At 40.1% G+C, this 20052-nt stretch overlaps 1 long non-coding RNA gene across 3 annotated transcripts; it reads left to right on the top strand.

Annotated features, from left to right (window-relative positions):
• Positions 1-1904: 1904 nt before the first annotated feature.
• On the top strand, positions 1905-4638 carry LOC308134766. 3 transcript variants are annotated; one of them, XR_013936776.1, is made up of 5 exons: positions 1905-2114; positions 3077-3211; positions 3548-3610; positions 3697-3822; positions 3908-4638. It is a non-coding gene; the product is annotated as an uncharacterized lncRNA (long non-coding RNA). The 3 variants fall into 3 exon arrangements; XR_013936777.1 differs by having other exon boundaries at positions 3911-4638; XR_013936778.1 differs by having other exon boundaries at positions 1905-2099; positions 3061-3211.
• Positions 4639-20052: the final 15414 nt, after the last annotated feature.

The raw sequence follows: 20052 nt of genomic DNA on the forward strand, positions 1-20052 counted from the left end.
ACAAATAAAACACTGAAAAGTGCAGCGTGCAAAAGTATTCAGAGTCAATACTTTGTGGAAGTGCCTTTTGCTGCAATTACAGCTGCAAGTCTTTTGGGGTATGTCTCTACCAGCTTTGCACATCTGGAGACTGAGATTTGTTCCCATTGTTCTTTGCAAAACAGCTCAAGCTCAGTCAAATTAGATGGAGAGCGTTTGTGAACGGCGGTTTTCAGATCTTGCCACAGATTGTCGATGGGATTTAGGTCGGGACTTTGACTGGCCATTCTAACACATTTGTAAAACTTCTCAAATTCTTCGATTCATCTTGTTTGCAGACGAAACAAATATGTTTGCATCAGGAGACGTTTTAAAACAACTGTGTCTAATTGTTAACTTGGAACTCAAGAGTGTCAACAAGTGGTTCAAACAAAACAAATGATCTCTAAATCTGAGTAAAAGCAAAATGACGATATTCGGCAACTGTAATTCCAATTGGCAGGAAGCAGTTCAGATAGAGGGTGGTGTTGTAGAGCGGGTGCATGAAATCAAATTCCTTGGAGTTATTATTGATGATAGAATTACTTGTAAATCTCATATTAAATATATGTCTACGAAAATTTCAAGAAACATTGCAATAATAGCAAAAGCAAAGCACATTTTAAATATCAAAGCTTTACACAGCGTATACTGTTCTCTGATTTTGCCCTATTTATATTATTGTACTGTTGGGATTTATGGTTGGTAATTAGCATTAATAATTACTGTAAGTGATAGATTACTGAAAGTAATAGATTACTGAGAGTAATTTAGGAAAAATTGGAATTACTAATGAAGTAAACGGTCATTTAGTCATCAGCAACTCCTAGAGTAATTGAGTAATTACTCAAAAGTTAATAAATTATCAAAAATAATTTATTAATGAAACATTTTTAATTTGAATAAATTGATCATTTATCAAATAATAATTGAATGGGGTCACCACCAGCTAAGCTGGAAATAGCTAATACCAAGTTTCAGTCTCATTTGTCAAAAGGTTATTTAATTAAGTTAATATTTCTGTGTAAATATAACAATCTTAAATAACAAGGAAGGTGTGAGATTCGAGCACAGACCAGTGAATTGTCAACAATAAATACACAATAATTACCAGGAATCGATCAATTCAGTTAAAATGTGTTTATTAACAAAAATTTATTTATTCATAAATAATTCAGGAACTACTCATTACAACAACACAATGAAGTAATAAACGTTTAACACGGAGATCTAATCTGCTAACAGCAACACTATGTACAAAGAAAGAGTCTGTGTGTGTGTGTGTGTGTGTGTGTGTGTGTGTGTGTGTGTGTGTGTGTGTGTGTGTGTGTGTGCGTGTGTGCGTGTGTATGTGTGTGTCGTGTGTGGAAGCCTGAGTAATGACCATGTAATGACCAGGAGTGTCCACCAGGTGGCGGCGGACCTTGGAGGGTCAGTGTGAGTGGGTGTAATGACCATGAGTGTCCACCAGGTGGCGGCGGACCTTGGAGGGTCAGTGTGAGAGGGTGTAATGACTATGAGTGTCCACCAGGTGGCGGCGGACCTTGGAGGGTCACTGTGAGAGGGTGTAATGACCACTAGTGTCCACCAGGTGGCGGCGGACCTTGGAGGGTCAGTGTGAGAGGGTGTAATGACCACGAGTGTCCACCAGGTGGCCGAGGACCTTGGAGCAAGAGATGTCAGTGGAAAATACAAGATGGAGGGGTTACGGGCGTCGCCATACTTATTTACAGGTTGCCGCCATCTTGAACTCGAGTAAGGCGGAAGCGTGACCGGAAATGACGCAAAATGACGCGCATGAAGTGACGTTCATATAAGCGACATACAGGAAGGGACGTATTCGACTGAAACGGAGGGAATTACGTTTACGGAGGCCGACCCACAGTTAGTTACGTTCTGATCGAGCATGCAGGAAGGTACGTAGACGACATGAACACTTGGGAAGTGGCGTAGCGGGACCCACTCGCCGGATATGACGCCAAAAACAAGTCATTCGCTGAAAAGACGAAAAGACGCACATTTATCGTTTCTTTCTTCCAGTCTTTCGTATGTCAACAGAAGGAGGATTGTCTTCTCATAAGGTAATGATTTCCCTTGTTATCTATATAGAAACGATCAGCCTGCTCTAATAAGAAGCAGTAGTTTATCAGTGTTAATGAGAGAAGGAGGAGTTTTGTAATTAAGTTAGGAGCAATGAAGGTTTAAGTTGCTCTTTCTATCCCCATGCCTTGTTTTGTTAAGTGTCATTTCTTGTCTTGTGAAAACTTACTCTAGTAACTTTTGGTGTGTTAAGAATTAAGAATGTGCCGACATTGAACTGCATCAGTAATCATGTCATTCTGTATTAATGGATGTATACAACGAGCTTGCTGCTGTATTTTTATCCCAGATAGATGCTGTGTGTGTGTGTGTGTGTGTGTGTGTGTGTGTGTGTGTGTGTGTGTGTGTGTGTGTGTGTGTGTGTGTGTGTGTGTGTGTGTATATGTTCACTTTGTGTCAACATGTGTCTTTATGTGTAAAATTACATTACTATTCATCCTCGGTCACTAAAATGTGACTAATAATTAATTTATTATAATCAGGCATCTCAATAGGAAGCATGTATCTTGGATGAAACTTTTTATCAGTGCATTCACATGAGAAAATTATTAAAGGTTATGAGATAAATTTTAAATCAAATGTATAACATAATGCAACAAATCATTTAGATGTTTGTCAATAAAGTTAAATGTTTATGTCTGTGCCACACATATAGAGAACTGAAATTGCATTTCTCTTCACATATGCATTTAAAAAATAATTTCACACACTAACAATATACATAATTGACGTAAAATATATACAGGCTATGAATATAAGAAGTTAAGAGAAGTATAAAAAGATAAATAATGTAAACACTGCAGTGAAATCAACACAGTAAAGTGAACAGAAAGTTATAACAAATGTAAATAATGATGATTGACTTGTTCTTTTTTCAGAGCAAATCTTTTATTTAAAATAAAATAAAACAACAATAATGTGAATACATCTCTTGTTTTGCAGGATTTTTTTATTCGAGACACAGAAATGCTGGAATGGATGCAGTGCAAACTTTGCAAAGGCTGCTGCATGTTGGTTGTGCCTTAAAATCCCACAAACATCTGGAGGAGTCCAGATCCAGCTGTGGATGTAAGACCACGAATGAGAGCACAAGGTACTACAACAATAGTTTGTACAGTTGTTCAATAGATGTGTGTCGTATGGCAGAAATGACTGAACCACTTGGTGAGATATTTATTCTGCACTCTTTGTGTTGATGGTTTGTCTTTATATGAGGTCACTGCTTTCATAAAGGTTTAATCATCAACAGTAGTTTGATGATCACATTGTCAAAGTAAAATATCAACTGATTCTGCATCTTGTCTACAGTTGGTGATTAATATTGTTTAAATCACAGAAACAATAATTCCCAGACAGTTTAAGTTTAATCAAAGTGGAACTTTCCTGCTGCGTCTTTTCATTGGTTTCCACAACGTATTTTTCTCTGCAGGATCATTGAGGCTGTTGAAGGAGGAGGAGGATCCTCACTGTGTTTTCCAGAGAGCAGATCAAGGTGAGTGAAACAAACTGTGCTGTTAGTGATTCTATTCTCTTGTGCTAATATCTGTTCTCTCTTCTCTCTTTACTCTTTGGCTTCAGAGCTTCATGAGGATCTCATGGACTCGAGGGTCCGTTCAAACAGAATGAACCTCTGGAAGATGTCGTCTGCATCACCTGCCCTCCAGCAGCACGTCATCATGAAGATGTTGTTTCAGTGACCAGCAGGTCAGAAAACATCTCTTCAGTCAACTTTGAGAGTTTTTACGTAGCATAAGCTTGATTTGTTTACTTTTATTCCTCTGTATTGCAGCAGATGTTGGAGCTACTGGAAGAGATGGAGGAGGTCACAGGAACCAAGAAGAGAGACCAGAGACTCATCAGTTATGTTTTTGATGTTATACTTCCAGATGTAAGATGATCAATCAAATGGAGGACATCATAGAAGTAGAGTGGTCAATATTTTGTGTCTATTGAAGCCTATCTACATGCACCTTGTCAGTGTTTTTCCGATCATCATCAACATCCTGATGGGCTCAGGTCACACAAGGCTGGAGGCCCAGGTCCTCATAGCCAGTGGGAGAAAGTTCTAACACTCTCACAGACTAACCAACCGTACATGATGAACAAGAGTCTGAATGCATCTGGTGATGGTGAAGTAATCTGATTACTTCCTGTTTTCACCTGAGTGTAGCTGCGCTGCTGCTGCTGCTCATTACCGTCTTATCTATTGGAATCTTTACCTTTACTTTTGGTTCTCAGAGTGCTGGTTTACTGGAGGTTCCTAGGTTTTCTAAAAGTAGAACGGAGGCGGAGCTTTCAGAGTGGATCTCTCTCTTATCTACTATCTGTCTGTCCTCTCTTCTGTCCTCTTCTCTGTCCTCTCTTCTGTCCTCTCACCTCAACAGGTCAACAGAAAAGACGCCACCTCTGACTCTGGTTTCTCCAAAGGTGTCTTCCTGTTAGAGGGACTTTTTCCTTTCCATACTTGCTCATATGAGTTTTCTCTATCAAAGTCACCTGTGCTTGTGTATAAAATAAAGAACAATGACATGATTCATGGATGTTTTATTCTTTTAAAGTTGTCAGAGGTCATTTTTGAAGGTTTGTCATGGACATTTACTCCTTTCCTGCTGAAGTAACTACAGTTACTCTCCATTCTTGTAGTTTGTTTTGCTTAATGCACCACACATTGTCAATGCATGAATGAATGAATGAAGTAGGCAGATCAGTTTAGTAGCTGAACTCTCCAGATGTGGTTCCAGCTGCAGTGTCTTGCTGAAATAGGTTCAGAGAGAGTTGGACAACTTGGTCAATCATGTCCACAGCAAGTGTCTCCAGAATAAATGTTTGCAATGTGGCTCAGCAACAATGTGGGATATAAAATAAGAGGTGCAGTGATGTGAAATGTCAATGTACTGCAGTATTTAGAAGAGAGAAGAGTAAATGTACTGCAGTATTTAGAATAGAGAAGAGTAAATGTACTGCAGTATTTAGAAGAGAGAAGAGTAAATGTACTGCAGTATTTAGAATAGAGAAGAGTAAATGTACTGCAGTATTTAGAATAGAGAAGAGTAAATGTACTGCAGTATTTAGAATAGAGAAGAGTAAATGTACTGCAGTATTTAGAAGAGAGAAGAGTAAATGTACTGCAGTATTTAGAAGAGAGAAGAGTAAATGTACTGCAGTATTTAGAATAGAGAAGAGTAAATGTACTGCAGTATTTAGAAGAGAGAAGAGTAAATGTACTGCAGTATTTAGAATAGAGAAGAGTAAATGTACTGCAGTATTTAGAAGAGAGAAGAGTAAATGTACTGCAGTATTTAGAAGAGAGAAGAGTAAATGTACTGCAGTATTTAGAATAGAGAAGAGTGGGGTTAGATGAGACTATGTTGTCCTGAAGGGAAGGAAACATGACAAGTAGAAGGAAAGCTTATTCAGGATGTCTGAAATAATTCTGCCTCATTTCATTGTCAATAATTCCTCACCAGTAAGACATTATTGCCTAAAATAGCAACGTTTAATTTCTTTTCAGAAATGTTTGTAGTTCTTCCATCTGAGCCTGGAGATCAGAGGCTGTTTTTATGATGATACATTGAATTAAATTGTTCAAAATTTGACTCCATCCTCTTCTACATTTGTAAAGTTTTCTTTGTTTATGAGAATCAGATCATTTATGTAATTGAAAAGTGATTCAGTATTTTCTTAAGAAGATGCATAGAGGTTGATAATGACACCTCCATTATTATTTTGTTCAAAGCATTCTTTTCTCTAGGCTGTGTTTGTATAAATTGAATATGTAATATAATGGGGGGGGGGGGGGTTCTCCCTCTTCAATCCACTTGGCTCTAGACCTTGTATAAATACTCTCTGAGCTTTATTCACATTGTATCCACCTGGATGTTCCTCCAGTGTTCTTGTACTTCTTCAAACTGAACATGATCATGATCCATGAAACTGTGACGTAACTGAAGCAGTGACGTCAGTAGTCCTTTTAAATATGGTGGCGACCACAAACGCACATGGCGGCGGCCAAAAACAAGTATGTCGACAACTGCAAGCCACCATTGTGATACCGCACTGGCGAGGTTTGAGTTTTGAGAGTAGTATGGCGCTGACCGTGAGCAATAATGGCGGCGTCCGCAAACAAGTATGTCGGCGTCCATAAACAAGCATGTGAGCGGCCGTACACCGCCATTTTTATACCGCACTGGCGAAGTTTCAAGTCTGGAGGAGCACGGTTGTATTGCGGATCATGTACTCTTGCTTCCCATCGACAGTGACGTTGTAATTGTGCGTCGGAACAAAACAACGCCGCGATCCACAGGAAGCAGCCATATTGCATGTACTACTGCCTCCCACCAACAGTGGAGGGTCCGTGTGAGTGGGTGTAGTGACCTCGAACGTCCACCAGGTGGCGGCAGACCTTGGAGGGTCAGTGTGAGAGGGAGTAATGACCTCGAACGGACACCTGGTGGCGGCAGGCGTCTGGTTCGAGGCAGTGGCCGTAACGACCACTAGGGGCGCGGCGGCGCACGGAGGGAGAATGCAATGACTCAGGTGTCCACCAAATGGCGGCCTCTCAGGAGATTGCAATCACCCACGCGGCCACCAGAGGCGCTCGGCGCACTCTTTCTGGACAGCGTGACGTCACTGTGCTCGTGCACGGCTCGTGAGCCTGCTTGGAGCGCGCCTGGGGTCTCTTGGGCGAGAAATCCCAGGGACAGTGAACTACACACGGTCCCAGAAGCGCTGTGGAGGAGCGCACGGTTAGTGAGGAGAGGAGAGAAAGGAGGACAGATCCTACTGTGTGTCCAACTCTGCACAATGTCTCAGCCTGTCCACAGAGTCTAGATATGCGAGTTAGGCAGGATCTAGACTCCAGGAGAAGAGGGGCAAGCTAAGAGAGAGAGAGAGAGAGAGAGAGAGAGAGCTGCACAGTGTGGAGGTTCGCGTGGATGTGAATCTAACGCGCTGACACAGATTGGTTGAAAATAGGGGATCAGCGTCCCTGCGTTCAAACAATAATAAAACACACAGCAATATTAAAGTCACGTTATTCTAATTGCCTGCCCAAACTCTAAGCCTTACTTAGTTGGACGAGGGTGAACGTGCTTCCGTGGCCGGTTGAAGTCTGTTGATTTCCGGCCGCGGGCTTGTTTCTCTGGTGTCCCAGGGAAAGGGAACTGAACTGTTTGTGGACAGGGAAAAGTCCACAGGATGATCGGAGGAGTGATGAAGCGCTTCTTGTGAGGAGGGGGAAGAAGAAGCGGGTTCAGGTCGGCATGCAGAGTGCGCGGTGGTTCTCGGCTTGTCCAGCGAGGTGAAGAACTCTGGGCCCGGTCAGTGTGTTAACATGTGGTACTTTGTCTCCGTGCGAAGAGGTGCGTCCGTCTGGGAGCACATTCGACTTGGAAGAGGTCTGTTTACCTTCGCGGGTGGATTTTATACCGCTGGTTTTTGTTCCGGGTTCCCATTGTGCTCTGGGCCATGTGGACCAATCCTGAGGGAGGGCTCGCCCCGGAGTCTCCGGCTGGTGAGGGAGCTCTTGGGCTCCCCTGCCGTTGGCCTCCAGTGTTGCACCATGCTGGGGGGGAGACCCTGGGGGAGGGTCACATGACCAATGGCGAACTTTTCCGGTCCTGAGCATGTGGTCTCTTTGTTCATGAAACGTGGTCCCCCCTCCCCCCTTCCATGAGGTTGAGTGACCACGGGACTTTGGATCCAACAGTACTGTGGTTTGCGGTAGTACTTTTAAAAACACAGTAAAACCAATAGTAATGTTGCAAAAAAGAGCTATTCAATTAATTCATAAAGTTGGTTTCTGGACCACACAAACTTGTTATTTTTCAAATCAAAGATCATGAAGTTTAGTGACATTGTTGAGTTCCAAGCAGTACAGATGTTCTATAAAGCAGGTTACAGATTGTTACCAAGACAAATACAAAGAAGGTTCCAAGATCGTACTGGTCGTTATGAATCACATGAGGAATTAAACTTTAGGACTCAGAAACACAGTACAACCCTGAAAAGTTTTAGCCCGACAGTTAATGGTGTACGATTGTGGAATAAACTGGAGATGGAGTTGAAACAATGTCCAAACATCCACCTGGTCAAATATAAATACAAACAAAAGACTTTTGAAATATACAGAGAAGAAGAAATGCATTAGGGGGACAAGTAGGATCAACTTATGTGTGTGTGAGTGTGTGTGTGTGTGTGTGTGTGTGTGTGTGTGTGTGTGTGTGTGTGTGTGTGTGTGTGTGTGTGTGTGCGTGCGTGCGTGCGTGTGTGTGTGTGTGTGTGTGTGTGTGTGTGTGTGTGTGTGTGTGTGTGTGTGTGTGTGTGTGTGAGTGTGTGTGTGTGTGTGTGTGTGTGTGTGTGTGTTGTAAGTTTGGTTCGTGTTGATATAGTTGTTTGAAATGTAACAGGTTCTGTTTTGTTGATGTTTTGTTGATGTTTTGTTCTTTCTATACCAGTAAAATGTAAAATGAGTTTTTATTGCATGAAATTTGGGGGAAGGCGCTCATAAGCTTCTAAATAAATAAATAAATTGGATAATGTGGTTATGATACAAGTTTACAAATTTTGTAGTTAACAGTTCTATAGTAACAGAAAACATCTCATACAGTGAATATGTTTTAGCCATGAAAATCAACATTTTCATGGCTAAAACAACAACAACAACAACAACAACAACAACAACAACAACAACAAGAAAGTTTTCTGTGCCTGAGAAAGAGACATTTCCTGAAAAGGGCTTCAGGGTTGAAGGGAGTGTTTGTCTCCCTCTCGTGTCAAAGTCTGCACCCTGCAGCTATGAGCAAATGTTTTGAGTTCAAATGACAAAACTGATTTAAAAGACAAAGCACTTCCCCTCCATTGTTGAAAATGACAGTTGAAATGGCCAAAACAGCAATGATGGCTGAACTATTGAGTGAAACTAAAGCAGAGTTATTACTAAAAGATTTAAGTCAAAATAAAAAGAACGAAATGAATTCCTTTCATTTCATCAATGCAACACAAGCCACCGTTTTGGTACATTTAGAAAAAAAATCTAATAAAGGTTGTATTGACTTTTCATTTTGTTGGAGGTTTTGTTTAGTGTGTCGACCTCAGTCCTGCCGCTGATCGCTGGTGTTTGTGAGGATGTCTGCTGGGAGCAGTCTGTAAAACAGCACCAGGCTCCTGGTGGAGATGACGCTCAGGCCAGCTGTTCCCAACATCAGGACATATAGAGGCAATGTTGAGTCTGACGAGTCGGCCAGCGGCTCGTCCAGCAAAGTGTGACAACGATGAACACCGCAAGCCTGAAACAGGAAGTGGAAAGCCAAGAGACACAGGACATGAATATGATGATAGAAAACACTGACAGGACAGGATTAAAATATATTTGTGTGGCTTTATCTTAGTTCTGTGAACGTGTGAATTAACAGACAATAAAAGAAACAAAGTGTTTGGATGCTCTTCCAGCAGATCGCTGACTGAACAGGTGCTTCTGTTTGTGTAAATTAATCAATAATTGGTTGACTGATGACTCAGGTTGTGGTTTTCCTCTCTGTGGAGGGTCTGAGGCCCCAAGTCTGATGAACTAGAACAGGAACATTTCAGATGTAGCTGAGCTGTCTGAATACAGTGACAGACACTGAACACTTGCAGGGAAGCTGGAGGGACGGCTGCAGCCGGCCGTGGAGAGGGAAAGGCCTCGGGCCTCTGATGGAGGAAGACACAGCCTGTATGGCTGCCACAGTTCCACATCCTGGCGCATGTGCTTCTCCTTCCCTATCGTCTTCCTTGTTTTCATGACAAGCAAAGAATTGTGTGTCCGGACACGTGGAGCCATGATGGTTTTGCTTTGCAGGCCCCCTGCTGTGCTCCCTGGAAAGAGAAGTGAGGGTCCCCTCATTGTGGAGAGCGTGTGCTCCGACGCCCTGCTACAGGATGAAGGCACTCAGACCTACAACGTTCCGTCTGCTCCGTTCCAGAGGAAAACCTCCCTGGCTGATCTGACAGCGGGGAAACGCCTGGAGCTGCACCTCCAGCTGCAGGTAGAGGGCGTCACCAGTCGTCACCACAAGGCCACTCCGCCTTCACCTTCCTCTGTGGACACACCTTCCAGAGAGTTCTGCACACACTACAAGTGAGTTGGTATCTGGAAGTCTCAATCTAAGGAGATGACTTTATTATGTGGGGAAGCTATTCTGTGTGCAGTAATCAAGATCTATGTATTGTTTTTTCAAACCAGAAACATCCGCAGTGACATCCAGATGGGTGTGAATGGATGGTTTGACCACAGAAGCCCACTGGATTATTTGGGATGAACCTATAGCCAGAAGAGGTTTCGGCCCTCAACGCATGATGCCAATGTAAACTACAAGTAAGCAAAACAAACCCTTTAGAAACCAAAACAGACCAGATTTCTAAGTCTATCAAGTGAAATGCCATAATCAACAGTGTCAAAAGCAGCGCTGAGATCCAATCAAATCAAGACTGTGAGCTGTTGGGAGTCTTGATTGTACCTGATGTCATTTAAAATGTTTAAAAGATTCTCTGTGCTGTGGTTCTTCCTAAAACCAGACTGATGCTTCTCTAAAATGTTCTTTGTAAGTTAAAATGTATTTAATTGATTAAAAATGATTTTTTCTAAAATGTTGCTAAAAAAAGGTCAGTTGGATCAGAAGGATAGTTATTAAGAACCTTGGGGTCTAAACTGCTCTTCTTCAGAAGGGCCTCACCACCACCGTTTTAAAGGCGGTGAGGGAAACACCGTCTGAAGAGAGCAGTTGACCATGTATAGAAGCTGTTCCTCAAAGAACCCATACAGTGACTTAAAAAGTGAGGTAGGAATTGATCTAACAGGCAGGTTGTTGGTTTAACTTGGGAGAAAAGTCCAGCAAGTGTTCCTGCATCAACCAGAGCAAAACAGGGATTCCTCTGGTGAAGAACCAGTCCAGGTGAGTTCAAAGGTCCAGTTTGTAAAGGATCTCTTTCTTAAGCTTTTATTCCTAATTACTAAGTAGTAATCAACATTTCTTCTGTGTTCTTTAAACTAAACCTGCTGATTGAGACTGTTTAACTCTGATGTAATTGTATTTTATCCATTATCATTAACAATGTCTTTCATTTGTTTTGTTAGATCAAATCTACATTGAAATTTAAGTTAACTATTTAAAATATTTTTCTTTGTTTTCTTCAGAGTAATGTGAAATCAATTAATGATCTAACATTGTCTCCTGCTGAGACAGAAACAAGCAGTACAACTACCAGGGTGAATCCCCCAGCCGGCCCTCCCGGCCTTGTGCACACCCCATTTTCCTAGCAACACTGACATTTCTGAATCATCAGTGCAGTTTTGCTGATCTAAAGATATCATTTAGATAAAACTACATTTATTTATTTATTTAGTCTGGATTCACAGGTTGTGTGACAAGGAATGAAGTATCTGAGCAGCAGAAGTATTCAATATGTGCAAGTCTACATGTGGCACATGAACTACACAATCGTGTGCAAGTACACTCAGTGAAGATTTATCAGTCAAAGCAACAGCGGCCACTAATCTCAAACATCTAGACATGCCGAGGACAAGTGGGCAGAGACGCGAGGAGTAATACTCCACAGCGCACCATGCTTCTGCACCAACATTCCAGTAGAAGCCAAGCACTGGAGCTGAACTCAACGTCTGCTTGAGTCTCTGAAAAGCATCTTGCATCTCGCAATGACTCCTCACACTACATGGACCTTGCTGACAAAGTAGTCACATGATTGGCTTTTGTTTTTGTCCTCTGGTGTATTTTGATGTGCTATTTTTGTTCTTATGAATGAGGAGACAATTATGTCCTTCGTTTTCCTTTCTATTGCACAGATTTTGTAGTTGCATTGTTTAATGGAAACGAAAGCCACATGGACTTTCGTGCTTGCAGCTATTCAAGCTATTTCAGGTGACAGACAGTATATGTGGGCTGTCAACAGACCTGCACCGTCCGTCAAGTGCAGTGCAGCCAGCAGAGGACAGCAGTGACCCTCATTCAAACCCCACAGTGTCCAAGCTTGTGTAAACGTGTGTATCTGTATAAGTTATGTACATATTGTGTTTCATGAAACGTGTTTCAATGCATTAAACTCTACAGAATAACATATTTTATCATGTCTAGCCCCCCCAAAAACTTAAGTGGATAAATGTAGACGCTATTAAGCACCATTGTTGTCACATATGTCATATACAAACACATAACTATACTTATTATTGGTGGAAATTAACAAATACCCCCCCATCCAAACAAAAAAGAAAAGAAATGAAAAATAAAATGAAGAGCATCAATCAAGTGTTCTCGCTGGGAGGAAAATATGCTTCAATAAGAGCTCAACACATTACAGCAGCACCTACCTCAGTGTTTAGCATGACTATGTTGTGTTCTGGATTTACAATTGAAATTGAAGAAGAAACATGAAGGAATGTGGAGGTTATTAAACAAGTCATCAAGTGACTTCTCAACATTAAGTGTTACTATCAGCCTCCAGTTTTCAGGTCTGGGCTCGTTTTCCTGTGAAAACCAAGGGGAACAAACATTTCAATGCCTTGTTATAAACAATAGAAAAAAGAAAATCACATTAAATTAATTGTAACGCAAAGTGATTCACGTGTGGAAACATTTGAACGGACCGTCAACTCTGTACACAGACTGATGCAGGTTGTGGTGAACTGTGGTTAAACCAAGTCTCTGTGAGGGAGGCCAGTTCACACGCTCGAATGAACAAGACCCCCTTATAAAAGATTCAGCTTGGAGACACTTCATCATCAGAGACCTCTGGAGTTCAGGTAAATATACACCACATACTGACTTTCAGAGGAGAGAGAGGTTTGATGTGTAACAGCAAACATTACAGCAGTCATGTTTTGATTCCTTTTGCAGGTACATCTGAGTAATCAACAAGAAGAAAGAGAATCTTCAAATTTCCAAAGGTTTGCAGTCCTTTTTTTTGTTTTTTTTAAGTCAGTCAGTTTGTAGTCATATCATGTTGTGTGTGAAGTGAAATATAAACATTACCCCTGATTATTATTATTATTATTGCTTTTATTTGATTATTTTGACGCAGAAACATATATTCAACATTTCAAAGTAGGCCCTGCTTATTTTTGTGTGACTCTTTTGTTATTGTTGTTTTGTTTGTGAATGTGTTGTTTGTCTGTCTTTTGACCTGTTTTCCACAGCGGAGCCATGAGGATCCAGGTCGTGAGTCTGCTGCTGCTGCTGGCTGCCTCTCCTGTCTTGTTGGATGAGAACCTCAGTCGTCCATCTGCATACCAAAAGTTCAAAAAGCAGCATATCAACAAGACGATGGAGACTGGTGATTGTGATTCTGTTATAAGAAAGAACAAGATCTACACCAAGGAAGACAACAAACCAACATGTAAGCTGATCAACACCTTCATCCTGGCCACTGAACGCAGCGTGAAATCCGTCTGTAAGAAGGGAAAACCACAAGGCAAATATATGAAAAGCAATGCAGTCTTCAACCTCGTTGCTTGTAAACTGACAAATAGGAAAACCGATTACCCAAACTGTCTGTATGAGGGAGTCAAACTTCACAATAAGAAGATTATAATTGCATGTGATAAAAAGAAGTTGCCTGTCCACTACCAGGGAGACATCAGATACTCTGACGCCTGATTGAACAGCTGATTGTAAACTGTCTCAATAAATAAACTCCTAGACCATGTGGTCATCTCTTCCACACCAGTCTACTGTATTTGCTCATAAAGTCACTTGAAAGTCAATGGAAGGTTTGATTTCCACCTCCGGACTTTACTCAGTTCTGATGTTCCTCTGCAAGCTGCAGTGAATTCTCTCCTGAACGCAAGACAACTGTGACATCGGCAAGCAAAATAAAACTGGACATGTCATTTATGTAGAAATAGAAAGCAATTGTGAATGTTTCATTTGTGTCTGAATCATGTTTCATAAGCTTTAATTTGTCTTTTTAGCGTAAGCAGTGTATAAAAAGTTATTCACAAACATCACTGGGGGAAAAAAGAAAAAAGAAACACGTGTAAAAAAAAAAGAAGAAGAAAAAAAACACATGTGACTGTTAAACTGGTAAAATCCTGTGGTGTTTCACTGACCAAACACACTATTGACTCACAGAAGACTTCCACAGCTATTTAACAGGATGTAGAGCCAGACCATTTGGTGCCTGAGGCCAGATTTCACCTGGTGCCTCTTCTATTGCAGCCAATTCTGCCACAAATACCATTTTTTACACACTTAAAGAAAAATGAAGTACAGCTTGACATTTACAACACAATTTCTTTATTTTTAAATAAAAGAATGTCTGTGAACAACTTGAACAAAATTGTAACATTTATATTTATCATTGAATAAATTGGAATTCAAATAAATACAATTCAAATACTTTAAAAGTGCATCTGTCAAGAGAAGATGAGATGTAAGATAATCTTTCACAAGTTAGTCATATTGTGAACAAAGAAATCTGCTGTGAAACCAGGTAATTTGACATGAGTTGCATTACAGCCTTTAACTGTCTCATGAGCAAAAACAACTGCAGGGATTTCTATATCTTTGTGACTATTGATGTTATGGCTGTGTTGTTGTTGTTATTATTGTTCACAATAAATAGTATTATTGCAAAAGTCTGGACCAATATGACGTCAATATTCAGACAATAGCCAGAAAAATATGCAAAATCTGCTGAAGATAAGCTGACTTCACGATTGATCATAAAAAAAACACTTATAAAAGCATAATTCCAGTTCAAGAAATACCATGGTACCATGTTTTCTCTACAAAGCAGCAGAGCTTTAAACTAGTAATCAGCAGGTGATGGAAAACAAAGACTTTTAATGGACTCAGCTCGGTGTAAGATTACGAGGTACACAATACATTCAATAAGAAATATATGTCGGTCTTATCCAGCCTACCATAGGACATATTTCACGAAAATAAACTTTTTCACTGTATCACTGGTTATTTGAGAACACATAACATAATATCAGTAATTAAAACACTCCTTATTTTTCTTATTTTTTATCCATTGATCTTAATTAATCAATAAAACATACAAGTTCTGGATTATCTGCTCAAATACGCCTTTGCTAAATGTATTAGTGGACACAGTGGTGGTTAATTCAAGGACATGTTCAGTTTCACTTTCACACGTTGCACTGAAACAAAACGATGCTTAACGATAGTTTGTATGAATTAGTAGCTTGATTGTGGCTCATCTGTCTTTCACCAACCTGAGAGAACAGGCAAACTCCAGAAAGAAACCAACTCTCTGTGCCAATCACTGCACCTCGCAAACAACCGTCAACACAAACTATTTCTAAGTTAGGATTTCGTCATGATCTGAAACCTGAAGGTGAAAAAAAGAGAAGGGAGATTTAGGATTTCAGGATTCACTTTGCACGAGCTTTTACATGTGGAACATGACAAACAACCAGCTGTCCCACCTCAGCTGAGGACTTCAATGTCTTTCATCTTCTTTCTCTCATGACAGAAGTTGAACATTTGGGCGCCCCCTGGTGGCAGCACCCTGAAACAGCCAGACAACAACTTCAATTGGAGCGTCGTTTCTCAGGCCACAATGAAACCTGCTGCTCTTCTAAACAACAAAACCACGCGTGACTCGAGTGATTGTCTTTCAGTCGTATGGTTGATGGTTCAATTCCCCATCTCCCCCTGTCCAAGTGTCCTGGAACAAGACACTGAATCATTAATTTCTCCCGATGGACGGATTGAGTTACCTATATTTGTGTGTGAATGGATGAATGTGAAACAGTTATAAATAAGCTGTTAATAAACAGAATGGAGAAGAGCTTTGGGGAACAAGTGGTGGAAAAGTGGTATGTAAAGTTGTATATTAGTGAAATCCAATTACTATTTACCATCAAAGAAAAGTATCTAAGAATAACAAAACTGTCACTTCTCACAATTAACTTTGGTCAATTAGCTCACACACTTGTTTGTCTCAGTTGTACAGTTTGCTAGAATTGTGTATTTCTAGTTATTTCATCTATATATATAAACTGCACCATGTTTATGTCCTGTCACTGTGAAGCAGAATTCACCAAGCGTTGGATTGTTCACACACTAATAGGAATCATGAACTGGGATTAGTGAGGCAGGCTGGTTTTACTCTACCAATGATGTGTTGTTGCAATAGTAATCCTCTTCATATAGACTTCATATGAATATAGAAATCATCTGTTTGCGCAAGAAACACAAACAGCAAAAATCTTCATTCACTCACATTATATTTATTCAATCAACAAACAACAATTTAACTGTATGGTTTCTTTTTCTCAGCATGTGTCCTCTGACCACATCTAAAATTGTCTGGCTTAACAATTCAAGAAACAACAAACAGATGCACACAGAAGCAAATGCTGTGGTTCTCCATTTCCTCACTGAGTGACTCAGCATCAGCCAGGGCCTTCAAGACAGGATGTCTGAGGTTGGAAGAGCATGATGAAGCTCACAACCTGTGGGTTCGTTTTCAAAAGAAAATGCATGAAGATAATATCACATGGCCTTATTAAAGCATATTAAAGTGGTGAGGAAGACAAATGGATGTTACATATTTTAAAATATACATGAAGCAAGGAAAAATCTAAGAAAGTGTGTGTGTGTGTGTGTGTGTGTGTGTGTGTGTGTGTGTGTGTGTGTGTGTGTGTGTGTGTGTGTGTGTGTGTGTGTGTGTGTGTGTGTGTGTGTGTGTGTGTGTGTGTGTGCGTGTGTGCGTGTGTGTGTGCGTGTGTGTGTGTGTGTGTGTCTCTTCAGCGAATTACGCAAAACACGTTGTCCAAACTTTGAAAAGAAAGGCCATAGAGCTCAATCCTGAGGGGGATTCTTGGTGTGAGATGAAAATAAAACCACTACGATGCTGTGCCGGAAATGTTTTAACTGTAATTGAGGCACAGCCTCTTGACTGGAATCGAGAAGTAAAAAAAAAAGTGTCTGAACAAGCAGGCGAGAGAGATCAGTGCGATACATCTACATTGAAAGTTACACAATCTGCTTCATGACTTTGCATGTCCTCCCCCTCATAAAAAACGTATGGTGTAAGATCACTAAGTACACAATACATTCAATAAGAAATATATGTTGGTCTTATCCAGCCTACCATAGGACATATTTCACGAAAATAAACTTTTTCACTGTGTCACTGGTTATTTGAGAACACATAACATAATATCAGTAATTAAAACACTCCTTATTTTTCTTATTTTTTATCCATTGATCTTAATTAATCAATAAAACATACAAGTTCTGGATTATCTGCTCAAATATGCCTTTGCTAAATGTATTAGTGGACACAGTGGTGGTTAATTCAAGGACAGGTTCAGTTTCACTTTCACACGTTGCACTGAAACAAAACGATGCTTCACGATAGTTTGTATGAATTAGTAGCTTGATTGTGGCTCATCTGTCTTTCACCAACCTGAGAGAACAGGCAAACTCCAGAAAGAAACCAACTCTCTGTGCCAATCACTGCACCTCGCAAACAACCGTCAACACAAACTATTTCTAAGTTAGGATTTCGTCATGATCTGATAACCTGAAGGCGGGTTAGTTTTCAAAAGAAGCTGGTAGTTGTACTGCACAGCTCCAGTCGTTTTCTCATTCACACAAATCACAGTGAAAATTAAACATGTTTACACAAATGTACTTGAGACAAAAGTCCTGGCTTTAGACACTCTTTGTCTTTAGATGCAGGAAAAAAAATACATGTGGTATTTAAATATGTTTATGCTGCTGTGTGTGAAGTTGTCTCATGTCTGCCTCGTTGTGTTTTGACAGACGCTGATGAGAAGATCAGGAGATCCTGGAGAGCCAGGACTACTTCCCTGATCCTGACGCTGAGATTGAAAACCAAGAGTAAGTACACCAGTGAATATTCAGAGAAAGATGTTGACGCATTGATTCTCTTTTCTTTAGCACACAGTTAAAAAGACAAACATAATAAATGTGGCTTTTAGTAAATACTTTTTTAAGTACTTTTTAAGTATACTGAAGCCTCTGCAATCAGTGTCCATACTGAGAATACTGCTGATGTGGGATTGTTTCAGATACAGTAAACTGGAGCATTTTCCAACCTCATTACTAATTATAGAGTCATTTTAAAGGTTTTTATGTCACCATGGTGACGCCACACTGGCACATTGTCAGTCATGTGATTTCACCATCCAGGTCATGTGACCTGTGGGCCTCTTGAGCTCAGTGAAGGTGTGGGACTAACCCACAATGCAACAGGGCCTCACTTTCAATGTAGTCAGCAGTCGGGGTGAAAGAGAGCTGAAGCCTCTCCTCTGTCTAACGGTTCCTCCACCTTCTGTATGACACCAGGAACTAAACAACTGTGAACCTCTGAAGACAAGAAACGTGTCTGTGCCTGGAAGAAACACTTCTTCTTTTGTGTTCGCAGGGACGAAGTTGAACTGGAGTTTGAGGTGGAGCCGTTCGAGACAGAGGAAGGAGCAGAACCTGAGATCATCTTCAACTTAACAATTGAAGGGCCAGAATAAAAAAACCTTCCGGTCCACTAAAATAAAGTGTCTAAACTCATAATTGATAAAAATTGCCCAATGCAAAAAATACTGTATAAACAGAAAGTGTAAAGAAAAACCACAGATGTCTAAAGGATTGTTAAATGCATCCAAGAAAAAAAATTCACTTTACAAAATGTTTATAAATAATAGATCAAAAGAAGCGGGGGACAAATATAAGAAATATAAAAATATATTGATGGGTATAATTAGAAAATGTAAACAGGATTATTATAATAAGTTGTTAGATAACAATAAGAATAATATTAAAGGCTTGTGGAATATCTTAAACAGTATCATTAGAAATAAACCGAGAACGATCAATTATCCACAGTATTTCAAAGATGAGGATAAAACTCTAAACAATATGAATGAAGTAGTTGATACATTTAATAAATTCTTTGTAAATGTTGAACCCAACCTCGCTGCAAAAATAGCAAATGATGAGAATTATAACTGTGAGCTCATAGACACAAATCCTCTGTCCTGTTCCTCCATCCTGTGGAGGAAAAGGAGATACTGGACATTGTTAGAGGGTGGAACAATAAAACCTGGACACATTATTATGACATGGATATGAAGACCTTACAAAGTGTTATTGAAAGTATCTCTAAGCCGTTAACATACATCAGTAACTTCTGGTTACAAACTGGACATTTCCTGATGGTATGAAAGTTAAAGTGATTCCTCTGTTCAAGGCAGGAGATAAACATCTCTTCACAAACTACAGGCCTGTCTCCCTCTTACCGCAATTCTCTACAATCTTAGAAAAGGTTTTCAATTCCAGACTTGACAGCTTTATTGAACGGTTTAATTTACTCTGATAACCAGTTTGGCTTTAGGAACAATCACTTAAGTCAACTCTTTGATATAAGTGAAGAAATAACTAATGCTGTTGACAACAAGAAATATGCATTAGGGTTATTTATTGACCCGAGTAAAGCGTTTGACACAATAAACTATGATATATTAATTAATAAGCTAGAACATTATGGGATCAGGGTGTAACTCAACAGTGGGTTACCAGTTACTTAAAAAATATAAAACAACGTGTGAAAATTGGCCATTATCAGTCAAGTTGTCTACAAATTGTGTGTGGAGCACCTCAAGGTTCCATTCTGGGCCCAAAATTGTTTAACATGTACATAAACCACATTTGTAAAACTTAAATTCTTAGATTCATCTTGTTTGCAGACGAAACAAATATGTTTGCATCAGGAGACGATTTAAAACAACTGTGTCTAATTGTTAACTTGGAACTCAAGAGTGTCAACAAGTGGTTCAAACAAAACAAATGATCTCTAAATCTGAGTAAAAGCAAAATGATGATATTCGGCAACTGTAATTCCAATTGGCAGGAAGCAGTTCAGATAGAGGGTGGTGTTGTAGAGCGG

Source organism: Blennius ocellaris (genome assembly GCF_963422515.1).
Source record: "Blennius ocellaris genome assembly, chromosome: 9".
Classification (NCBI taxonomy): domain Eukaryota; kingdom Metazoa; phylum Chordata; class Actinopteri; order Blenniiformes; family Blenniidae; genus Blennius; species Blennius ocellaris.